Source organism: Apodemus sylvaticus, chromosome 7, assembly GCF_947179515.1.
Source record: "Apodemus sylvaticus chromosome 7, mApoSyl1.1, whole genome shotgun sequence".
Classification (NCBI taxonomy): Eukaryota; Metazoa; Chordata; class Mammalia; order Rodentia; family Muridae; genus Apodemus; species Apodemus sylvaticus.
The window spans coordinates 52294720-52318429 of record NC_067478.1 but is presented as its reverse complement, the minus strand read 5'-3'; the positions used below and the strand labels follow the sequence as shown (position 1 = coordinate 52318429).

The window sequence follows — 23710 nt, the reverse complement described above, 5'->3', positions numbered from 1 at the left end:
AATTGAGACAAGAAGGGAAGAAAGTAATTCTAATATTACAACAATGACAACAACAACAAACACAAAAAACAAGAAACCATTAGACTCTTTTCTCTAGGAAACAATTATCAAATGACTTTTTTTTTTCTTTTCTTCAATGAGGAACTATAGAGATTCATCATCCTATGAAAACATTTTACCCAATAATACAGAGCCTGTGAAGTTTTCTTGGCCACACCAATGAGTTTCAACTTTTACAGATATTCTCTTTCCTCACAGTTCTTTTACTGTTTTTGACCAGAATCTAAGAATTTTTTAATTGTAAAAAGCACCCCTTTGTTAAATGTCAATTTTTCTCACCAAAGTCATTTCTGCAATGAGCCAGGTTGGATAGAGAGCATGAAGCAGGCAGGGAGAGCGTAAAAACCCCTCTCCTGGAATTCGGATTGATCTCCTGAGAAGTAAAAAGGCCAGAGCTGTCAACAGCACTGTAAGGCTGCTGCCATGGAGATAACCCTTTTTTTGTAAAGGATTTTTGTTGTTGTGGTGTTGTTGCTCTTGTAAGAAGGCAGTGAACCTGGCTTGAGGGATAATTATTCATAACCTTAGGCAGGCTTCATTCCTTTTCTTTAATATTTTTGAGGACATTCACCTTAGACCATCAACTTCATAGAGAAGCCATCCTACCTTTCAACATTCCTGTGTTGTCTTCATTTAGATTCCTTAGCAACCCTTTGAAGAAAATATCTTCAAAACTGCCAAAATTCAATATATGATTATAGTAAAGGCAACTAAGTGTGTGTATCTTGCTTAGAGAAGTCCATACCCATACTCTGAGGTGTGTGATCTTTTTCTGTGTCACTTTTCTCTTTTAATACTCATGCTTATATTAAAACATTTTTGTTCAACCCTAATTCTGCTTCAAATTGGTTAATTCTGGAATACTTTCGTATGGAAGGTATGAATTCTGTCTTGACCTTAAAGAAGGTCTTTAAATTTTTAAGAGAATTTTTTTCAGGCAGTTGAGGGTGACAAAGTAGGACTGAGCCTCCTTCCTTTTCCTCTCTGACAAAATGACAAATTTCTCAGAGGATGAAAGTAGAAGAAATGCCTTATCAGCTCATTACAGTGAGATGTTCTCTACTTACAAAGGAGGAAATAATCGAGAGCATTCAGTGCTTTTCTCTGGATGTTTGCTGACAGTCTTAACACCTTACATGCATCATTTTCCCTCAAAAATATGTCAGAAATGATGAGGAAGTTGTAGATATAACTATGAATAGCTCTATGCAAAGTCAAAGAAAAACAAAATGCCATCCTTTACCGACTTTGGTTTTCTCAGATTTTAGTACAATAGATTTTAATACTATAGATTTTAGTACAAAAGTCACAACAGTCTTTAAATGATCCCAGATCAAATGGTAGTTATAAGAAAAATAACCTGCTACAAGTAGAAGACATGTAGAAACCAAACTTGCCCCTAAACCTATGTTTTATTTTATTAAATTCATATAAAGATTTTATGTGTTTTATACATTGAATTGGTGAAGTTTAAAGTAACAAAGGACAGACAGCAATTTTTGATGAAATGATACTATTATGACATGTGAAGAGAAATTTTAATCCAGCAAAATGGCTGCTCTACTATGTCTTTGTGATCTGGCTGGAATGATACAAATCTTTAATCTCTCTGACTGGAATGCAGACACTCCCTTAATACACACTTTAATCCTAAACAATGATGGTAACTTTAGTTTGTAGAAGGAGGCAGCCATGTTTGAAAGTGAAATTGAATTGAGGGGCAGACAAAATAATGAATCAGAGAAAGATTTGACAGAATGAGTCAGAGATAGGATATGCCCAACTCTCAGGAGAATGAAACAGAGGCTACTTAAGAGCAACACAGAGAGTCAGAGAGGGCAGTTCAGTGAGTGCAGTACTGTTGAGTTCATGCAGAAGAGTTGAGGTTGTTGTGCCAGGGAAATGTTAGTAGTCACCAAAACAAACAAGCAAACAAACAAAGCAGACAAGAGACTATTTGATGTAACACACAGCAGGGCCTTTACTCAATTTGAGCTAGCTCCCCTCCCAACTCACCACCATCATGCAGAACAGTTTTGTTGTGGGGGGAGGCACTGAATGTCTGATAGAGCAAGGCTTTTTAGTAAGCAGCAAGCAAGGAGTATGCATGAAAGCATCTAATTGGAAAGCTAATATGGCTTTTAACATAAATGGCTGGTACTGGGAGTCATATCATAAATTTAATTTCTGTTCTCTTCTGCATTGCTGTTCTTAGGCAGGGTGTGGGCTTATCACCTGGGGATTCAGGTTTGTTGGGAGAATAACTTGGAGACACTGGTATTGTAAAGGGGGTAATCTGGAAACGATGGTTTTTTGGGGATTAGCCTAGAGACTGGAGCTAGGCTCAGGGTTTTTTTTTTTGGGGGGGGGGCAACTTGGAGACTAATGCTCGGCTCCAGCCTGTTAGATTGCCTGAGTTTAAACTTAGGTAAGGTTCTCTAAAATAGAGTCTGAATTTAAAAGATTTGGCATTTCACTGTCTGTGCCCTGAAGTTGACCCTGTGCCACAACCTTCCTTATCCAAATCCCGCCAGGAGAGAGCTGGTCTCCTACCAGTGCTGACACACCTGTGAGCACAGGAAAGACCACCACTTCTGCTCAAATTCCTGGTCCAAGAGGGACCAACCGAAAGCTTTCAGGATACAGGAACCAAGGAACAACCTGGAACAGGAACCTTCCAGTTTCCATCTATGCCTGGAGCTGTCCCTGTGCCACAGCTCTCTGTACCCAGATCCTGCCAGGAAAAAGCAGTTCTTCCAGGAGTACTGACATACCGGACAGCACAGATTTCTATATCCAGGTCCCTCTAGGAAAGAGCTGGTCTCCCAAGTGTGCTGATATACATACGAGCACAGGTGAGACCACTTCTGCTTAAATTCCTGACCCAAGATAGACCAACCCAGATCTATCAGGACAAAATAACCAAGGAACAGACAGGGACAGGCTCCTTTCCTTCTGCACCTCAGGTGACCCTGTGTCACGGCTCTCCATACACAAATTTCTTCTGGAAAGAACTGGTCTCCCAGGAGTGCTGACACACAGGCTTATAGGAGGGACAAGCCACAGTATGAGACAAGATCAGCTAACAACAGAAATAACCAGATAGCAAGAGGCAAGGGCAAGAACATAAGCAACAGAAACCAAGGCTACTTGGCATAATCAGAACCCAGTTCTCCCTGGGTTCTGACCACAACAAGCCCTGTATACACAACACACTGGAAAAGCAAGACACTGATATAAAATTACATCTCAAGATGATGATAGAGAACTTTAACAAGGACATACATAACCCATGTAAAGAAATACAGGGAAACACAGGGTAAACAGGTAGAAGTCCTTAAAAGGGAAACAAAAGTCCCTTAAGGAATTACAGGAAAACACAACCAAACAGGTGAAGGAATTGAAAAGAACCAGTCAGGACCTAAAATTGGAAAGAGACACAATAAAGAAATCATAAAGAGACAACCCTGGAGATAGAAAACCTTGGAACGAGATCAGGAGTTAAAGATGTAAGCATCACCATCAGAATACAAGAGATAGAAGAGAGAAACTCAGGTGCAGAAGGTACCATAGAAACAACAGTCAAAGAAAATGCAAAGCGCAAAAAGCTTTTAACCCAAAACATCCAGGAAATCCAGGACAAAATGAGAAGACCAAACCTAAGGAAAATAGGTATACAAGAGAGAGAAGAATCACAACATAAAGAGTCAGTAAATATCTTCAACAAAATTATAGAAGAAAACTTTCCTAACTGAAAGAACAAGATGCCCATAAACATACAAGAAGCCTAGCGAACTCCAAATAGATTAGACCAGAAAAGAAATTCCTCTTGTCACATAATAGCCAACATACCAAATGCACAAAACAAAAAATATTAAAAGCAGTAAGGGGAAAAGATAAAGCAATGTATAAAGGTAGACTTATCAGAATTACACCAGACTTCGCACCAGAGATTATGAAAGCTAGAAGATCCTGGACTGATGTCATATAGGCCCTAAGAGAACACAAATGCCAGCCCAGACTACTATACATAGCAAAAGTCTCAATTATCATTGTTGGAGAAACCAAGATATTCCACGACAAAACCAAATTTACACAATATATTTCCACAAATCCAGCCCTACAGAGTATAATAGATGGAAAACTCCAACACAAGGAGGGAAACTACATCCTAGGAAAGGCAAGAAAGTAATCTTTCAACAAGCCTAAAAGGAGATAGCCACACAAACATAATCTCATCTCTAACAACAAAAATAACAGGAAGGAACAATCACTATTCCTTTATATCTCTTAACATCAATGGGCTCAATTTCATTGATCATCAAAATAGGCCTAAACAGATACAAGAAGATTGAAATAACCCCGTTCATCCTATCAGATCACCACAGACTAAAGCTGGTCTTCAATAGCAACAAAAACAACAGAAAGCCCACATATACATGGAAGCTCAATAACGCCTTACTCAATAATAACTTAGTAAGGAAGAAATAAAGAAAGAAATTAAAGAATTTTTAGAATTTAATGAAAATGAAGGCACAGCATACCAAAACTTATGGGACCCAATGAAAGCAGTGCTAAGAGGAAAACTCATAGCTCTGAGTGCCTCCAAAAAGAAACTGGAGAGAGCATACACTAGCAGCTTGACAGCACATCTGAAAGCTCTAGAACAAAAAGAACAAATACACCCAAGAGGAGTAGATGCCAGGAAATAATCAAATTCAGGGCTGAAAATAAACCAAATTGAAACACAAAGAACTATACAAACAATTAACAAAACCAGGAACTGGTTCTTTGAGATAATCAACAAGATATATAAACCACTAGTCAGAATAACTAGAAGGAACAGAGACTAACAAAATCAGAAATGAAAAGGGAGACATAATAACAGAACTGAGGAAATTAAAAAAAAATTTCAGCAAATCCTACTACAAAAGCCTATACTAAATAAATAAATAAATAAATAAATAAATAAATAAATAAATAAATAAATAAATAAATCTGGAGAATCCCGCAGCCATATTCGCTGCCTGCTAGAGCAGAAGAATGTCACTAGGTACTGTATCACCCCAAGCTTTAGATCTCTGGGGGTGCAAACCGCCAGGGGTCTGCCTGCACCCAAGAACTGAGCACATAGGCGGTTCATCTGCCAGACCTCTGGGCCTGGGACCTGTGTCCTGCCTGGAGACCAGCAGAGGGAGAGAATCCCCGCGGCCATATTCCCTGCTTGCTGGAGTAGAAGACTGTCACTAGGTACTGTATCACCCCGAGCGTTAGATCTCTGGGGGTGCAAACCGCCAGGGGTCTGCCTGCACCCAAGAACTGAGCACATCACATCAGAACTCTTCCTCCAGCCAGTCAGTTACGAGAGACTCTCCGCCATCTTGGATCTGGGGCATCAGAGAAATCAGACAGTCTGAGGTACGCAAATATAACCCAAGGCCAACATCACGGAGGTCTAAGCCCGATGGGCATTGGCCTGCACGCCCAGGGCTGTTCGGGAGGCCATCCGGTGTATCAACCCGGCCAGGAGGTTGTTTGCCTGGCCCTGCAAAACAACCCAGGAACCAACGCCAGAAAACCAAATAACCCTATTAAAAAATGGGGTACAGAGTTAAACAAAGAATTCTTACCTGAAGAACTTCAGATGGCAAAGAAACATCTTAAAAAATGCTCAACGTCATTAGTCATCAGGGAAATGCAAATCAAAACAACCCTGAGATTTCACCTTACACCAGTCAGAATGGCTAAGATTAAAAACTCAGGAGACAGCAGGTGTTGGCGAGAATGTGGAGAAAGAACACTCCTCCACTGCTGGTGGGGTTGCAAATTGGTACAACCATTCTGGAAATCAGTCTGGTGGTTCCTCAGAAAACTGGGCAAGTCACTTCTGAAAGATCCTGCTATACCACTCCTGGGCATATACCCAGAGGATTCCCCAACATGTAATAAGGATATATGCTCCACTATGTTCATAGCAGCCCTATTTATAATAGCCAGACGCTGGAAAGAACCCAGGTATCCCTCAGCAGAAGAATGGATGCAAAAAATGTGGTATATATACACAATGGAGTACTATTCAGCCATTAGAAATAATGAATTCATCAAATTCTTAGGCAAATGGATGGAGCTGGAGAACATCATAAGTGAGGTAACCCAGTCTCAAAAGATCAATCATGGTATGCACTCACTAATAAGTGGATATTAGCCTGGAAAACTGGAATACCCAAAACATAATCCACACATCAAATGAGGTACAAGAAGAACGGAGGAGTGGCCCCTGGTTCTGGAAAGACTCAGTGTAGCAATATAAGGCAAAACCAGAACAGGGAAGTGGGAAGGGGTGGGTGGGAGAACAGGGGGAGGGAAGGGGGCTTATGTGACATTCAGGGAGTGGGGGGCCAGAAGGGAGGAAATAATTTGAAATGTAAATAAAAAATATATTATCGAATAAAAAAAAGAAAAAGAAAGAAAAAGAAAGGCCTAAAAAAAAACCTGGAAAATCGGAATAAAATAGACAATTTTCTAGACAGATACCAGGTACCAAAATTAAATTCAGATCAGATAAATCATCTAAACAGTTCCATAGCCCATATAGCAATAGGAGTAGTCATTAAAATCTCACAAGGGAAAAAAAATCTCAAAACTAGATGGTTTTAGTTGAGAATTCTATCATACCTTCAAAGAAGACCTAATACCAATACTCTTCAAACTATTGCACATAATAGAAATATAAGGAACACTGCCTAATTCTTTTTGTGAAGCCACAGTTATGCTTCACACAAAGACCCAACCAAAAAAAAAAAAGAGAGAGAGAGAGAGAGAACTTCAGGCAAATTTCACTCATAAATATCAATGCAAAATTACTCAATAAAATTCTGTCAAGTCTAACCCAAGAACACATCAAAACAATCATTTACCAAGATTAAGTAGGTATCATCCTAGGAATTCTGAGATGGTTCAATATAAAGATACCCATCAAAGTATTCCACTACATAAATAAACTTAAAGAAAAAAATACATGATCATTTCATTAGATGCTGAAAATGCATTTGACAAAATTCAACATCCCTTTATGTTAAAAGTCTTGCAAAGATCATGAATTCAAGGCCCATTCCTAAACATAGTAAAAGCAATAAACAGCAAACCAGTAGCCAGCATTAAACTAAATGAAGCAATCCCACTAAAATCAAGGACTAGACAAGGCTGCCCACTTTCTCCCTATCTATTCAATATAGTACTTGAAATTATAGTGAGAGCGATTAGACAACAAATGGAGGTCAAAGAAATACAAATTGAAAAGGAAGAAGTTAAAATATCAGTATTTGCAGGTGATATGATAGTTTACTTAAACGACCCCAAAAATTCTACCAGAGAACTCCTAAACCTGATAAGCAACTTCAGTAAAGTGTCTGGATATAAAATTAACTCAAAGAAATTAGTAGACTTCCTATACTCCAAGGATAAACAAGCTGAGAAAGAAATTAGGGAAATGACACTCTTTACAATAGTCACAAACAATATAAAATATCTTGATGTGACTCTAACCAAACAAGTGAAAGATCTGTAAGACAAGAACTCCAAGTCTCTGAAGAACAAAATTGAAGAAGACCTCAGAAGATGGAAAGATGTTCATGGATTGGCAGAATTAATATAGTAAAAATGGTCATCTTGTTGAAAGCATTCTACATATTCAATGCAATTTCCATCAAATTCCAACTCAATTCTTCATAGAGTTAGAAAGAGCAATTCTCAAATTCATTTGGAATAACAAAACACCCAGGATAGCAAAAACTATTCTCAACAATAAAAGAACATCTGGGGGAATCACCATCCCTGACCTCAAGTTCTACTACAGAACAATAGTGATAAAAACTGCAAGGCATTGGTACAGTGACAGGCAGGTAGATCAGTGGAATAGTATTGAAGATCCAGAAATGAACCCACACACCTATTGTCACAAGCTAAAACCATCTGTTGCAGGATTTCCCCTCTCCAATTACATTAGGGTAGCAGGAGGCCTGTGATTGGACAGGGAAAGGGAGGTAGAGCTAAGAGTTTGAGTGAGTGTGTGTGTGTGTGTGTGTGTGTGTGTGTGTGTGTGAGAGAGAGAGAGAGAGAGAGAGAGAGAGAGAGAGAGAGAGAGAGAGAGAGAGAGAGACTCAGAAGGAGAGGCGAAGGCAAATTATAGGCAGACATGAACCAGTGTAGCTTCAAGCAACCTCAAGTAGTTACGATATCATAAGTTTAGAATAATTGGGATAAAGCTTTTGTCATTATAAATTGGTTCTGAAATTACTGCATTGACATCTTGCAAATTGTGATTTCATTGATATATAATTCTGATTGGTTAATTATAAGTTTTAAGAGTTTTGATTTTACCAGGTTACTGGGTATTTTGATATCTAACTGTGAGGTTTGTGGTTCAATTTGGTGACTGGAATGTGGAATCTGAGCTGGCCAGCCTGATGGTTCTCCCACTGTCATGCTTTAGAGGCCAGTTCACCACCAATCCTTGCAATCATAGCCAGCTCTACCCTGCTGCCCAGCTGAGGTTCAGAACCTGCTCTCTTGAGTGTTTGAGGTGGTGAGGGACATGGTCAGTTTTCTCACTCTCCTAACACCGGAGCCAGGTCTCCCACATACCATAGCTGGCAGCAGGTAAGGGAGGGGATGTTGGTGTTCCTCATTCCTTAGAACCATTGCCCACCAGGCATGAGGTGTTCATGCCCTTTAGGCTGGCTCACTAGCAATCCCTAAGTCCAGGGCCAGCTCTACTGTGCTGCCCAGGTGAGGTGCAAGGCCTGGTCCCCTGAATGCTGTAACAGGTGAGGGGTAGGGACAGCTCTTCTGCTCTGATGACCTCAAAGCCAGCTCTTCTGCCTACCATAGGTGGCATGGGGTGACAGGGAGCATCTCTTCTTCAACCATGTCACTACATGGAAGACAAATGGCAGGGCCAGTTCTCTCAGACTCATATCCTTGGGTTTGGCTTACCTGTAGCATCCACAGAGTGTGGGACTAGAAATCTAGAGTTTACTGAAGCTGGCTAAGGATGAAGTCATCTCTCCTGCTCTCACACCCCCAGGGCCAGCTCTCCTAGGATTCCCAGGTAAGAGGTAGGGCCAGTTCTGTACAGCCATAATACCTCGACATATCTCTGGGTAGCAGCCCAGACCAGGCACAGATCCCTGTTGCTGTAGAGCCATGTGGCCCCATGTGGCATCATAGGCCAGGATACCACCATGGTCCCAGGTAGTAATCAAGGCCTACATACATCAGGCTGTTTTGCCTCTCTTCATTGAGACCATATCTCCCTTTTCTTCTTTTTATTTCTCTACCACTTACTTGTTATTCTTCGCAGTATCCTGCATCTCTGAGTGTCTGGGAGTCATCTCAGGAGTGGTCTCAGGAATGCTATACCCTGCTTGTGCATTATGGTGCTGGGCAGGGCTCCTCTGGGGCATGATTTGCCCTGTCTGCCTGTGTAACACTGGACTGGTGGCCTCCTCAGGCTCGCTCTGTTTGGGATTCCATGGTACCAGTTAGGTGGTTGGCTTCAGCTCACTCATTGACTGACTTGTTCCGGGGACCATTGTGAGATGCATTTCTCTGAGGCTCACTCATCCTGGGAGCCAATTTGGGCCTTCCTGGCATTGGACTGGTGGTCATCTTAGGCTAGCTTTTCTGGAAAATGTTAGACTACTCATCATTGAGATGTTCACAGGTCAGAACACTGAGCATAAGCATAGCCTCTCTCCTTTCTGGCACCTACTGATGCACATGTGACTCAGCAGCCACACCTGCCACACCTCTAGGGGCAGGTACCTTTTAGGTTTTTGGACTCCTCAGTTATTTTTTTCATTAAAACTGTTTAATTTTAGCTCATACATGAAACATGAATATGGTATATGTTCATGGGACATCTTGTGATTCTCTGATAGTTTTTGTGCTGCCTAATGTTTAAATCTTATTAAACATTCCTATATAACATTTTAGCATTTTTTGTAATAGAATATTCTAATCATTTCTTCCAACATTTTACAGAACACTATCAATATATTTAGTGATCTTATGGTAACTGCACTTATTTCAATGCTTTATTATCATTTTGTTCATCCATTACAAACTTGAATAATATGCTAGATAAATATTGTGGCTTTCACAATGAAATTATAACTTATAAGTGCAGTGCTCATGGTTATAACATCTTTTTCCTACAGACTGGGTAGTGACTGATGGGAATGCTCCTTCCATCCTCAATAACTCACATCTACAGCTACATTGTTTCTACAATTACATTCAGTCAATATTCTAGATCTTTTTTTTTCTCTTTTATGGAAAAAGGTGTACTCTTAGCTCATTGACTATATGTGTACATGTATGTGTGTGTGTATGTGTATGTGTGTTTAGCCTTGTTGATTACATTGTTAATTTTCTTTTGTGTTATTTTTATACACTATGCTAGAGCCACCTCATATAGTAGATCTCTTAGTCTTATCTCGGCTATGTAACTAAAACTTTGTATTCTCTGTGTATATTTACTGCAATTAGAAGCCATCAATCTACAGTATAGTGTTATTCATTGTTTTTAAATGCCACATACAAGTAAAATAATGTGTTATTTACTGCTCATTTAACAACAAATACTCTTCAGAATCATGACATTTCTTTATTCAATTTAATCATTAACCTACTAATAACTGCTGTCTGTAATAGCCAAATGAAATAATTATATTCCCAAAAGGTCTTTGAGAATTCTTAAACCATTTGCAAAGATGCTTTCATTCACATACATGGTGCTTATTGAGCTACAGAATTGGTTTTTGGGGAGCAGAACTGTTTTCCTAAGAGTTCTAGTTTATTAGCACACACACACACACACACAAACACATGTCCTCATGTCCTTTGCATACTTGTTGACTATAAATAGAAATACGAATAGTTGACAAGAGTCACCACAACTTTTATTTTTGAGAAAATTTCTCAACTGAATGATATTGTTTTGTTTACAATATTATCTATAAACAGTGTCAGACAATTTTGTAGTTAAAGCATAAACAGTTATGAATTTTGAATGCTGTCTATTTCTTTTTGGGTTTGGTTTCTTCAATAACTTCAATAACAGGACTTTGTTATTTTAGTATCTAAGTGATTGGTATTTCTTTCTTTGATTTCAGCAAAACAAAATTCTTTTTTCTTTTCTTTCCTTCCTTATTTTCCTTCTTTCCTTTTAATTTTTGTCAGGAATAAAACCTGGAGTTTTAGTGCTCTGGTGAGTCCAGCAGGCCCCGGCAGGAGCCTTCTGGTGTCTGCTTCTGGATCTGAACTGCCTGGGCCACAGCACTCAGTCTCCAGGAAGTGCAAGAGGCTTGGTGTGCACCCAGAGGCAGACTGGGAGCACACAGCTTGCTCCAGCAGCACAGAGCTTAGGTTCCAGTCCTGAGACCTCTGGCGGGAGCCTTCAGATCTCAGCTTCGAGATCCAGAACAGCCTAGGCTGCAACACCACATCTCCAGGTCCTGCAAGAGGCCAGAGGGGCACCCAGAAGGCCAGCTGGGAGGAGTCAGTGTGCTCTGGTGAGTCCAGCAGGCCCTGGTGGGAGCCTTCAGGTGTCTGCCTCGGGATCTGAACAGCCTGAGCCACAGCACCCTATCTCCAGGCAGTGCAGGAGGTCAGCTGTGCACCAGAGGCCACCTGGGAAGAGGCAGCTTGCACTGGTGAGTCCAGCATTGACAAGACCAACTAACACCAGTGAGAACTAGATGGCAAAAGGCAAACGCAGGAATGTCACTAACAGAAATCAAGGCAATATGGCAGCATCTGAACCCAGTTCTCCTTTAACAGCATGTCCTGGATACCCCATCATGCCAGAAAAACAAGATTTGGATTTAAAATCACTGGTCATGATGCTGGTACAGGAACACATGAAGGACATACTTAAAGAAATTCAGGAGAAAATGGATCAAAAGTTAGAAGTCCTTGCAAGGGTAACACAAAAATCATTGAAAGAAATTCAGGAGAATACAAAAGCCAATAAGGAGGAAACGCAAAAGTCACTTAAAGAAATACAGGAGAACATTGGTCAACAAGCTGAGGTCATGAAAGAGGAAACACAAAAATCTCTTACAGAATTACAGGAAAGCACAAACAAGCAGGTGAAGGAGCTAAGCAAAACCACCCAGGATCTAAAACCAGAAGTAGAAACAACTAAGAAAACTCAAAGGGTGACAACTTTGAAGATAGAAAACCTTGGGAAGAAATCAGGGGACATAGATGCAAATATCAACAACAGAATTCAAGAGATAGAAGAAAGAATCTCAGATGCTGAAGATTCCATAGAAACCATGGACTCAACAGTTAAAGAAAATGCAAAATGCAAAAAGCTTGTAACCCAAAACATCCAGGAAATCCAGGACACAATGAGAAGACCAAACCTAAGGATTATAGGCATAGATGAGAGTGAAGATTTACAACTTAAAGGGCCAGCAAATATCTTCAATAAAATTATGGAAGAAAGCTTCCCTAACCTAGAGAGATGCCCATGAATATACAAGAAGCCTACAGAACTCCAAACAGACTGGACCAGAACAGAACTACCTCCCGTCACATAATAATCAAAACACCAAATGTACTAAACAAAGAAAGAATATTAAAGGCAGTAAGAGAAAAAGGCCAAGTAACATATAAAGGAAGACCTATCAGAATCACACCAGACTTCTCACCTGAGACTATGAAAGCTAGAAGATCCTGGGCAGATCTCATGCAGACTCTAAGAGAACACAAATGCCAGCCAAAACTACTATACCCAGCAAAACTTTCAATCACCATAGATGGAGAAACTAAGATATTCCATGACAAAACCAAGTTTACCCAATATCTATCCACAAACCCAGACCTACAAAGGATAATAGGAGGAAAACAGCAATACAAGGAGGGAAACTTCACCCTGGAAAAAGCAAGATAGTAACCTGCTTTCATCAAACCCAAAAGAAGTTAACCAATCAAATTTAAAAAATAACTTCAAAAATGACAGGAAGTAATAATCACTATTCCTTAATATCTCTTAACATCAATGGACTCAATGCCCCAATAAAAAGATATAGACTAACCAACTGGATATGTAAACAGGACCCTACATTTTGCTGCACACAGGAAACACACCTCAGGGACAAACACTACCTTAGAGTAAAAGGCTGGAAGACAATTTTACAAGCAAATGGTCTCCGGAAACAAGCTGAAGTATCCATTCTAATATCAGATAAAGTTGACTTTCAACCCAAAGTCATCAAAAGAGACACAGGACACTTCTTGACGGTCAAAGGAAAAATACAACAAGAAGAACTCTCAATCCTGAACATCTATGCTCCAAATGCATAGATGCACCCTCATTCATAAAAGAAACTTTATTAAAGCTCAAAGCACACATTGCACCTAACACAATAATTGTGGGTGACTTCAACACTGCACTTTCCTCAATGGACCAATCAGGAAAACAGAAACTGAACAGGGACACAGTGAACCTAATTGAAGCTTTGGACCAATTAGATTTAACACATATATATAGAACATTCTATCCTAAAGCAAAAGAATATTCCTTTTTCTCAGCACCTCATGGTACCTTCTCCAAAATCAACCATATAATTGGTCACAAGACAGACCTCAACACATATAAGAAGATCAAACTAATTCCATGCCTCCTATCAGATGACTATGGAGTAAAAGTGGTCTTCAATAGCAACAAAAACAACAAAAAACCCACATACACGTGGAAACTGAACAATATTCTACTCAATGATACCTTGGTCAAGAAAGTAATAAAGAAAGAAATTAAAGACTTTTTAGAACTTAATGAAAATGAAGATACAACATGCCCAAATCTACGGGACACAATGAAAACAGTGCTAAGAGGAAAACTCATAGCCCTGAGTGCCTCCAAAAAGAAAATGGAGAGAGCATACACTACCAACTTAATGGCACACCTGAAAGCCCTGGAACAAAAAGAAGCGATTCACCCAGGAGGAGTAGAAGGCAGGAATTCATCAAACTCAGGGCCAAAATCAATCAAGTAGAAACAAAGAGAACCATATAAAGAATCAACAAAACCAGGAGCTGCTTTTTGAGAAAATCAACAAGATAGATAAACCCTTAGCCAGACTAACCAAAGGGCACAGAGACAGTATCCAGATTAACATACTTAGAAATGAAAAGGGAGATATAACAACAGAAACTGAGGAAATTCAAAAAATCATTAGATCCTAATACAAAAGCCTATACTCAACACAACTGGAGAATCTGGAGGAAATGGACAGTTTCTTAGACAGATATCCGACACCAAAACTAAATCAGGATCAAATAGATCATCTAAACAGTCCCATAACACCCGAAGAAATAAAAAGGGTCATAGAAAGTCTCCCAACCAAAAAGAGCACAGGACCAGATTTCTTCAGGGCAAAATTCTATCAGACCTTCATAGAAGACCTAACACCAATACTCTTCAAACTATTCCACAAAATAGAAAGAGAAGGAACTCTACCCAACTTGTACTATGAAGCCACAATTACGCTGATACCAAAACCACACAAAGATCCAACAAAGAAAGAGAACTTCAGGCCAATTTCTCTTATGAATATTGATGCAAAAATACTTAATAAAATTCTTGCCAATCGAATCCAAGAACACATCAAAACGATCATCCACCATAATCAAGTAGGCCTCATCCCAGGAATGCAGGGATGGTTCAATATAAGGAAATCCATCAATGCTATCCTCTACATAAACAAACTCAAAGTAAAAACATATGATCATCTCATTAAATGCAGAAAAATCATTTGACAAAATCCAGCATCCTTTCATGCTAAAAAGCTTGGAAAGAACAGGAATTCAAGGCCCATACCTAAACATCATTAAAGCCATATACAGCAAACCGGTAGCCAACATCAAACTAACTGGAGAGAAACTTGAAGCAATCCCACTAAATCAGGGACTAGAGAAGGCTGTCCTCTCTCTCCATATCTTTTCAATACAGTACTTGAAGTTCTAGCTAGAGCAATTAGACAACATAAGGAGGTCAAAGGGATACAAATTGGAAAGGAAGAAGTCAAATTATCACTATTTGAAGATGACATGATAGTCTACTTAAGTGACCCGAAAACCTCCACCAGAGAACTCTTACAGCTGATAAACAACTTCAGCAAAGTGGCAGGCTATAAAATCAACTCAAGCAAATCAGTTGCCTGCCTATACTCAAAGGATAAGCAGGCTGAGAAAGAAGTTAGGGAAATGACACCCTTCACAATAGCCACAAACAATATAAAGTATCTTGGTGTGACTCTAACCAAACAAGTGAAAGATCTATACGACAAGAACTGCAAGTCTTTGAAGAAGGAAATCGAAGAAGACCTCAGAAAATGGAAAAATCTGCCATGCTCGTGGATTGGCAGGTTTAATATAGTTAAAATGGCCATCTTGCCAAAAGTGATCTACAGATTCAATGCAATCCCCATCAAAATCCCAACTCAGTTCTTCACAGAATTAGAAAAAGCAATTCTCAAATTCATCTAGAATAACAAAAAACCCAGGATAGCTAAAACTATTCTCAACAACAACAGAAATTCTGGGGTAATCAGTATCCCTGACTTCAAGCAATACTACAGAGCAATAGTGTTAAAAACTGCATGGTATTGTCACAGTGACAGACAAGTGGACCAATAGAATAGAATTGAAGATCCAGAAATGAATCCACATACCTATGGTCACTTGATCTTCGACAAAGGAGCTGAAAATATCCAGTGGAAAAAAGAGCCTTTTCAACAAATGGTGCTGGTTCAATTGGAGGTCAGCATGCAGAAGAATGCGAATTGATCCATTCTTATCTCCATGTACTAAACTTCACTCCAAGTGGATCAAGGACCTCCATGTAAAACCAAACACACTGAAACTAATTAAAAAGAAACTGGGGAAGACCTTTGAAGACATGGGCACAGGGGAAAAGTTCCTGAACAGATCACCAATAGCTTATGCTCTAAGATCAAGAATTGACAAATGGGACCTCATAAAATTACAAAGTTTCTGTAAGGCAAATGACACTGTTAAAAGGACAAAATGGCAACCATCAAATTGGGAAAGGATATTCACCAACCCTACATCTGATAGAGGCTAATATCCAATATATACAAAGAACTCAAGAAGTTAGACCCTAGCGAACCAAATAACCCTATTAAAAAATGGGGTACAGGTCTAAACAAAGAATTTTCACCTGAAGAAATTCGGATGGCCGAGAGGCACCTTAAGAGGTGCTCAACATCATTAGTCATTAGGGAAATGCAAATCAAAACAACCCTGAGATTTCACCTTACACCAGTCAGAATGGCTAAGGTCAAAAACTCAGGAGACAGCAGGTGTTGGCGAGGATGTGGAGAAAGAGGAACACTTCTCCACTGCTGGTGGGGCTGTAAGATGGTACAACCACTTTGGAAATCAGTCTGGCGATTCCTCAGAAAAGTGGACATGACACTTCCGGAGGACCCTGCTATACCTCTCCTGGGCATATATCCAAAGGATTCTCCGGCATGCAATAAAGACACATGCTCCATTATGTTCATAGCAGCCTTATTTATAATAGCCAGAAGCTGGAAAGAACCCAGATGCCCCTCAAAGCAGGAATGGATACAGAAAATGTGGTATATTTACATAATGGAATACTACTCAGCAATTAGAAACAATGAATTCACAAAATTTTTAGGCAAATGGTTTAATCTGGAAAATATCATCCTAAGTGAGGTAACCCAATCACAAAAGAATACACATGGATGCAATCTCTGATAAGTGGATATTAATTAGCCCAGAAGCCCTGAATACCAAAGGCACAAATCGCATAACAAATGACTCCCATGAAGAAGTATGGAGAGGGTCCTGATCCTGGGAAGGATTGATCTAGCGTTGGAGGAGACTTTAAGGACAGAGAAAAAGGAGGGAGGTGATTGGAGAATGGATGGAGAGAAGGTTTATGGGACATATGGGGAAGGGGGATCCGGGAAAGGGGAAATCACTTGGAATGTAAACAAAGAATATAGAAAATAAAAATATTTTTTAAAAAAACTGGAATTTCATCTGGTTGGGTAACCTCTGTGTTACATTCTCAGCATACTGGGACCATATTATATGAAACATTATGGTACTGATTTGTATGAGAACATTACTATTGGTGAGTTTTAGGGTAGTATAAAGCTCAATTAATAAACTAACTCAATTAATAAAATAAGATAATTCCTACATGATGAAGGGAGAATATATCATAAAATAGCGAAATTGTTCATATTTGTAAATAAAAAGAAAAAATACTCAATTTTATGGTAGAATTTTAGGCACATCAGGATGTCTTTAGACTTTCATTTCAAAGGCATTTTCTGGAAATGATAATGTTTGTAGATGCAACTATCATTTATTTACTCCAGAAATCTCAAAATGCTAATCTGAAGCAAGCCACAGGACTCAGTGGTGTGTTATAAGTAAAAACACTGTTCAAACCCAATTTCCATTCCTCTGCATTGGTCTCTCTGTGGAAGCCATCAGATTTATATTCACTGAGTTATCTGGCCTTGAGATTATTTGTCTGTATTATATGGAAAAGGGCTACTGAACTTTTTTTAACAGAGAAGATTGGTAATGATAGATTGATGGTGCTATGGTCTCCAAATCCTCTCTACATCTAAGTAAGAATGATTTCCTTCTGTTCTGCTTGACACATAAAGAAGTAGTGGATATTATAACACTGCTGGGTATGGTTTTAGCACCAAACCCCATATACCTTTGATTAACAAATCCTCTGATTTGGTAATATCTGAAAGATTACTACCTACTGCAAGGACAGTAATAAGTAAGGATTTGAATGGCACGTTAAGATTTGGCACAGTTGACATCATTTGAGTTACCCTGTACAGAGTAGGTGTCACTGGACTCAGTAAAAATTTAGAAAATGTGGGCTTTATGGAAATAAGGGAATTTTTCCAAAAGGCCAAATAGGCATTTTGTGGAAATGTTGATGTTTTCAACCAGTGATTGTAAGTTCTAAGTCTTTTCGAAACCAGCAAGGTATGTCACAATTTAAGAGGTGATACACCCAGCAGGGATAATTCATATGTTTTTGATTCAACTATCTAAATGGTTTCTATTATTAATTGCTTTTTGTGCTTCTCTTTAATTTATATAACTAAATTATTGTTTTTTTTTTTTTTGCGTAGATTGCAGTGATTTGTACTGATGATTCTTTGCTACTCTGTCCCTTCAGCACCTCAGTCACCAGTTTTTCAATGGCCTTAGTTTCATTTTGTTTAGTTCTAATTAGGTTGATATTAGCAATGAAAGAGTTATCTGGAAGATATAGTCAAATCTTTTCACTACACAGCCAATAGTATTGACTGATGATACACAATCTACTTGGTACCCAAAGCCATGATTCAAATTTGGCACTCCTTCCTTATTTCAATAACAGGTTTGACACTACCTATTAATTTGTAATCTCAAAATAACTTTGTTGCAGTCAGGGATGATTTGAGCTCTATGTCCTAGTCAAACCATTTTGGAATGCTTATCTATTCTAATTCAATTCTTTTATATTTCAGCTTTTAAAAGAAGTGCTGAGTTATATATCTACTTAACTATGCAATGGCAGTTTATTTGCATTATTTATTACTACCATAGATTTTTGTATTTAATAGTGATGCTTTAATTTAAAGTGTTCATTTGGTTTTTTTTATCTTCACATAAAATAAATCCATCTTGAGTTTTTAAATTTCCTTTGTTCAACTGTGCGATATTCTGAATACCAACATTGTTTTCTGAAATGTTGGCATAGAAACCTGAATGGGGCCATGTCATCCATGTGACAGATAGGACCTTGATGATTTTGACTTTACTCATTAAATAATAAAATACATGAAATCACAGATAGAATATTCTAGTTGTTTTATTATTGTTGTAGATTGGTTTTAAAAGAACTTTAACTTAATTTAGAATAAAAATGGGAAATTATTGATTCAATTAATATGGCAAGAATACAGAATGAGTATAACATATTGTGTTGTCTCAAAAGACCATAATAATGATATAGTAACTGAGATTAAGATATTAATAAGAAATAGTCCAGGCAATGGTGGGAAATGTTTTTAATCCCAGTACTCGGAAGGTAGAAGTCTGGACAGCATGCTGTCAGCAGTTGAGGTAAGGGCAGATTTTTTTTTTTTTTTACCCACTGACAACGTTGCCACAATTGACACACACTTCATGTAGAGGTTCTTTGGTGCCCATCATCCTTGTTGAAGTAGATTGGGGTGCTGCCAGGAGCTGATATGTCTCTTTCAAAAATGCCTTTTTTCATTAAAACATCGTAAATGTCATATTCTGCAGATCTATGAAGTGTCTGAGGACCAGGACCACCTATCCAAAGTATATCTGAAGAGACAAACATTGCTTCTTCCTAGCTATGTACTTTCTATTTAACTCTGAAACCATATACAGGAGGCTAAATAAATCTTATTTCTGTAATTAACTAAACTAGTATCTAACATGACTACAAATTTAATTTTTATAAGTGACTAACTCCTAACTTGAATTTCTTAATTATCTTAAAAGGTTTACAATAGCAGCTTTCTGGAGACAGACTAAAACTTTACATCAAATTTCAAAATGAGTTGCATATATACAATACCTTAAATAAGACTTAAAACATAAATACAGTATGTAGTAGCAAATAGAACCTTAAATTTTTATCAATATACAATAATACATACCTATGTAAAATATATGAGACTTTTTGCTTTCTTAATCCAAAAGGATATATAATAATTCACCTTTCTCTTTTCTTTTACAAGGTGATACAATAATCTATCCTTTTCTGTCTTTATTTCACTACAGTCTCTGAAGGCAAAGGACTATAAATGCCAGTGGCTATTTTGTAACATTGTGTTTTGGGGAATTCAGCAAGATATTTATGGGTATGTCTGCAAACCCGAGGAAGCCTCATCCTTCTTTTGGAAGAGAACCCTTTGCCTCCAGAAATAGTTTGTTCCCTTCTCTGGTGAAAAGTACCCTGTTTCTCATAGTTACCACACCTTGGTCACAATTTCTTTGTTGTAAGTGGCAGAATTCACTGCAATTAAAGTGCCAGGCATTTTGATGTCTGAGATCTCTAGGTATAGCTTGTCCTATGGTATTGGCTTGATTGCTCATGAGAAACAATAACAGTTGTGTTCCTTATACACTCATCCATTAGTGATGTTCATGCCTTTAGTGGTCTAATAACTCTTTTAGATTCATTATTTCAATTCTCAAATTCCAAGGCCTCTATCAACACCTGTCTCCCATTAGGGTGTGACATGGCTTTGTTTACTACTGAAACCAGTATTTGCAAGAAATTTGCGAAGGCTTTCTCAGAACATTGTACAATTTTGGCGAAAGAAGTGGATCTTTCCTGATTCCTCAATTTTGTCCCAGGCTCTTAAACCACCAAACAACATTGTTCTACAGTGGCATCACCAAATCAAATCTGTTCTTGTAGGTCAGAATACTATCCTTTACCATGCAATTGATCTTTAACACTATTCATTCCCCCTTGCTGTATTTCGTTGTTCAGTCTTTGAGACTTCCTTCAACACGTTAATCACTGTAACTGCTGCCCAGCCTTTAGCACAGTTGTTACACAACCTTTCCAGTCTTGGGGAATAATTCTATTTTGGGTATCCCAGTTACATAATATTAGTTTAACATAAAGGAAGTGAACTCCATAGGAAACAATAGCCTCTTTGAAACACCCCAGAACTATCATTCCTATAGGATGCCACATTATCTCATTATGATAATGATCAATCAGCACCATTAGCAGACACATATTGGGAAAACTGATGAAGACTTTCCAGGGCCCTCCTTTGGTAGTACACTTGGCTCAAGATTAATCCTTTTTCTCAAAATGGTTTTTCTTTTTTTCTTTTTTTCTTTTCTTTTCTTTTTTTTCTTTTTTCTTTTTTTTTTTTTTTTGGTTTTTGGATTTGGACCAGGCTGGCCTCGAACTCAGAAATCCACCTGCCTCTGCCTCCCAGAGTGCTGGGATTACAGGCGTGTGCCACCACCGACCCGGCCGGTGTTTTTCTTTTTTCTTTTTTTTTTTTAATTCGATGTATTCTTTATTTACATTTCAAATGATTTCCCATTTTCAGTCTCCACTCCCCGCAAGTCCCATAAGCCCTCTTCCCTCCCCCTGTTCCTCCATCAACTCCTTCCCACTTCCCTGTTCTGGTATTCCCCTATACTGTTGCATTGAGTCTTTCCAGAACCAGGGGCCACTCCTCTGTTCTTTTTGGACATCAATTAATATGTGGATTATTTCTTGGGTATTCCAAGTTTCTAGGTTATTATCCACTTATCAGTGAGTGCATACCATGACTGATCTTTTGAGACTGGGTTACCTCACTTAGTATGATGTTCTCCAGCTCTATCCATTTGTCTACGAATTTCATGAATTCATTGTTTCTAATGGCTGAATAGTACTCCATTGTGTAAATATACCACATTTTTTGTACCCATTCCTCTGCTGAGGGACACCTGGGTTGTTTCCAGCTTCTGGCTACTACAAATAGAGCTGCTATGAACATAGTGGAGCATGTGTCCTTATTACATGCTGGGGAATCCTCTGGGGTATATGCCCAGGAGTGGTATAGCAGGGTCCTCTGGAAGTGCCATGTCCAGTTTTCTGAGGAGCCGCCAGACTGATTTCCAAAGTGGTTGCACCATCTTGCAATCCCACCAGCAGTGGAGGAGTGTTCCTCTTTCTCCACATCCTCGCCAACACCTGCTGTCTCCTGAATTTTTGACCTTAGCCATTCTGACTGGTGTGAGGTGAAATCTCAGGGTTGTTTTGATTTGCATTTCCATAATGATTAATGATGTCGAACATTTCTTATGCTCTGCTGTGCTTACTGTATACCTGGCTGCACACCAAGCTCCCCAACTTGCTCAGGGGCTGCAGGAACTTGAAGCTGAAAGCGTTTGTGTGGCTCTGGGTATGGCTATGATCAGCCTTCTAGCTCTTACTCAGTCACTGAGTTTGAGCATTTTGTTCTCCCTTTTCTGGCACGACTTTTCTAGTGCTTCTACCTCTACCTGCAGTTTTTCCAGTCCCAGATAGGAGCCCTCTATTTCCACCTGCAGTTTGCTCAGCCACTATCCACACCTTTTTTTTGAGACAGAATATATGAAAAAGGAGAAGGAAAAAGAAGAGGGGAGAGAAGGAGAGGAGGGGAGGAGAAGACAAAGAAGACCAAGAAGATAGATGACAACAAAGAAGAATGAAAGGAGAGAGAGAGGATGAAAAGGAAGGAAGGAAAGAAAGGAAGGAGGGAAGGAGGAAAGGAGGGAAGGAAAGAAGGAACAAAGGAAGGAAAGTAGAATAAAAGGAAGAAAGAGAGAGAAAGAAAGAAAGAAAGAAAGAAAGAAAGAAAGAAAGAAGGAAGGAAGGAAGGAAGGAAGGAAGGAAGGAAGGAAGGAAGGAAGGAAGGAAAGAAAGAAAGAAAGAAAGAAAGAAAGAAAGAAAGAAAGAAAGAAAGAAAGAAAGAAAGAAAGAAAGAAAGAAAGAAAGAAAGAAAGAAAGAAGCCCTCTTGGAACAAAATGGGAGAAAACCTGGATGCAGCAGCTGCAATAAACTTTTGCTGACACTTTGTATAAGACTTATGTCTTAGTACTCTGTCATCTCCTGGCATTTCCTCAACAGCATTAGAAACAAAGTTTTCCCTTCTGTCTTGTGTCACATCTGGTTACCATTTAGAAACTTGCTTTTTTGGCTACTTTATAGGGTTCTTCTACCTACCACCTTTCTCCACCCTTATTCTACCCTAATCTTTTCCAATGTCCCAACATTAGGTAGGAAAGAAAAAGGTTAGAAGGGAAAGGGGCCATAGATCTCTTTAAACCACATCCTGCTGATTAGGGGCATGAGTTCCTCGGGGCAAATCCAATCTTTGTTTTCAGGATGTCTTCAACCAGCAATCCAGAAAACCATAAATTCAGCATTTCAACCAAACTTCTCACTACAACAACCATAGAGTGTCTTATTTTCATGAGTTAGCAGCCTTATAGTCTTGGTTTATTTTGTATAATGGTAATTTGAAACAACGCAATATTTTAAAATTAAAGAATCTGTGCTTTTGTTTTCCCTGTTCAATGTTTATGCAGATGTTGATTGCATTGGACATTCCTTATTTTACGAAGGATATATGATGATAACGAAACATGTGCTTTTATCTTTCTATGTATAAAATATCTCTTCATTCATTGCTATGAAAGACTGCTCAAAATATGAGTAATTCATGAAAAAAACATTTATTTTCTTACATTCTGGAGTCTGGTAAGTTAAGAACAAATTCTTGCTATCTGTGTTATCACATGAAGAAATGAACTTTCCTTTATAAAGGCATTATGTCACTAATGGAGCAAGCCATCATGACCTACAGGCTTTGATGATCCCACCTCTTAAAACTTAATGCTATAATAGCTCTTAAGTATCAAGATGAATTTTGGAGGAGACACTCAAACTGCAGCGCTGCACATTTCTTTACGTTTAATGATCGTTGTTTCTTAAAGTTACTCAAAAGTCTATTTGCA

At 38.7% G+C, this 23710-nt stretch overlaps 1 non-coding gene across 1 annotated transcript; it reads right to left on the bottom strand.

Moving 5' to 3' along the window:
- Positions 1-9750: 9750 nt before the first annotated feature.
- On the bottom strand, positions 9751-9882 carry LOC127690361 (small nucleolar RNA SNORA17). Its single transcript, XR_007979081.1, has one exon. It is a non-coding gene; the product is annotated as a small nucleolar RNA SNORA17 (small nucleolar RNA).
- Positions 9883-23710: the final 13828 nt, after the last annotated feature.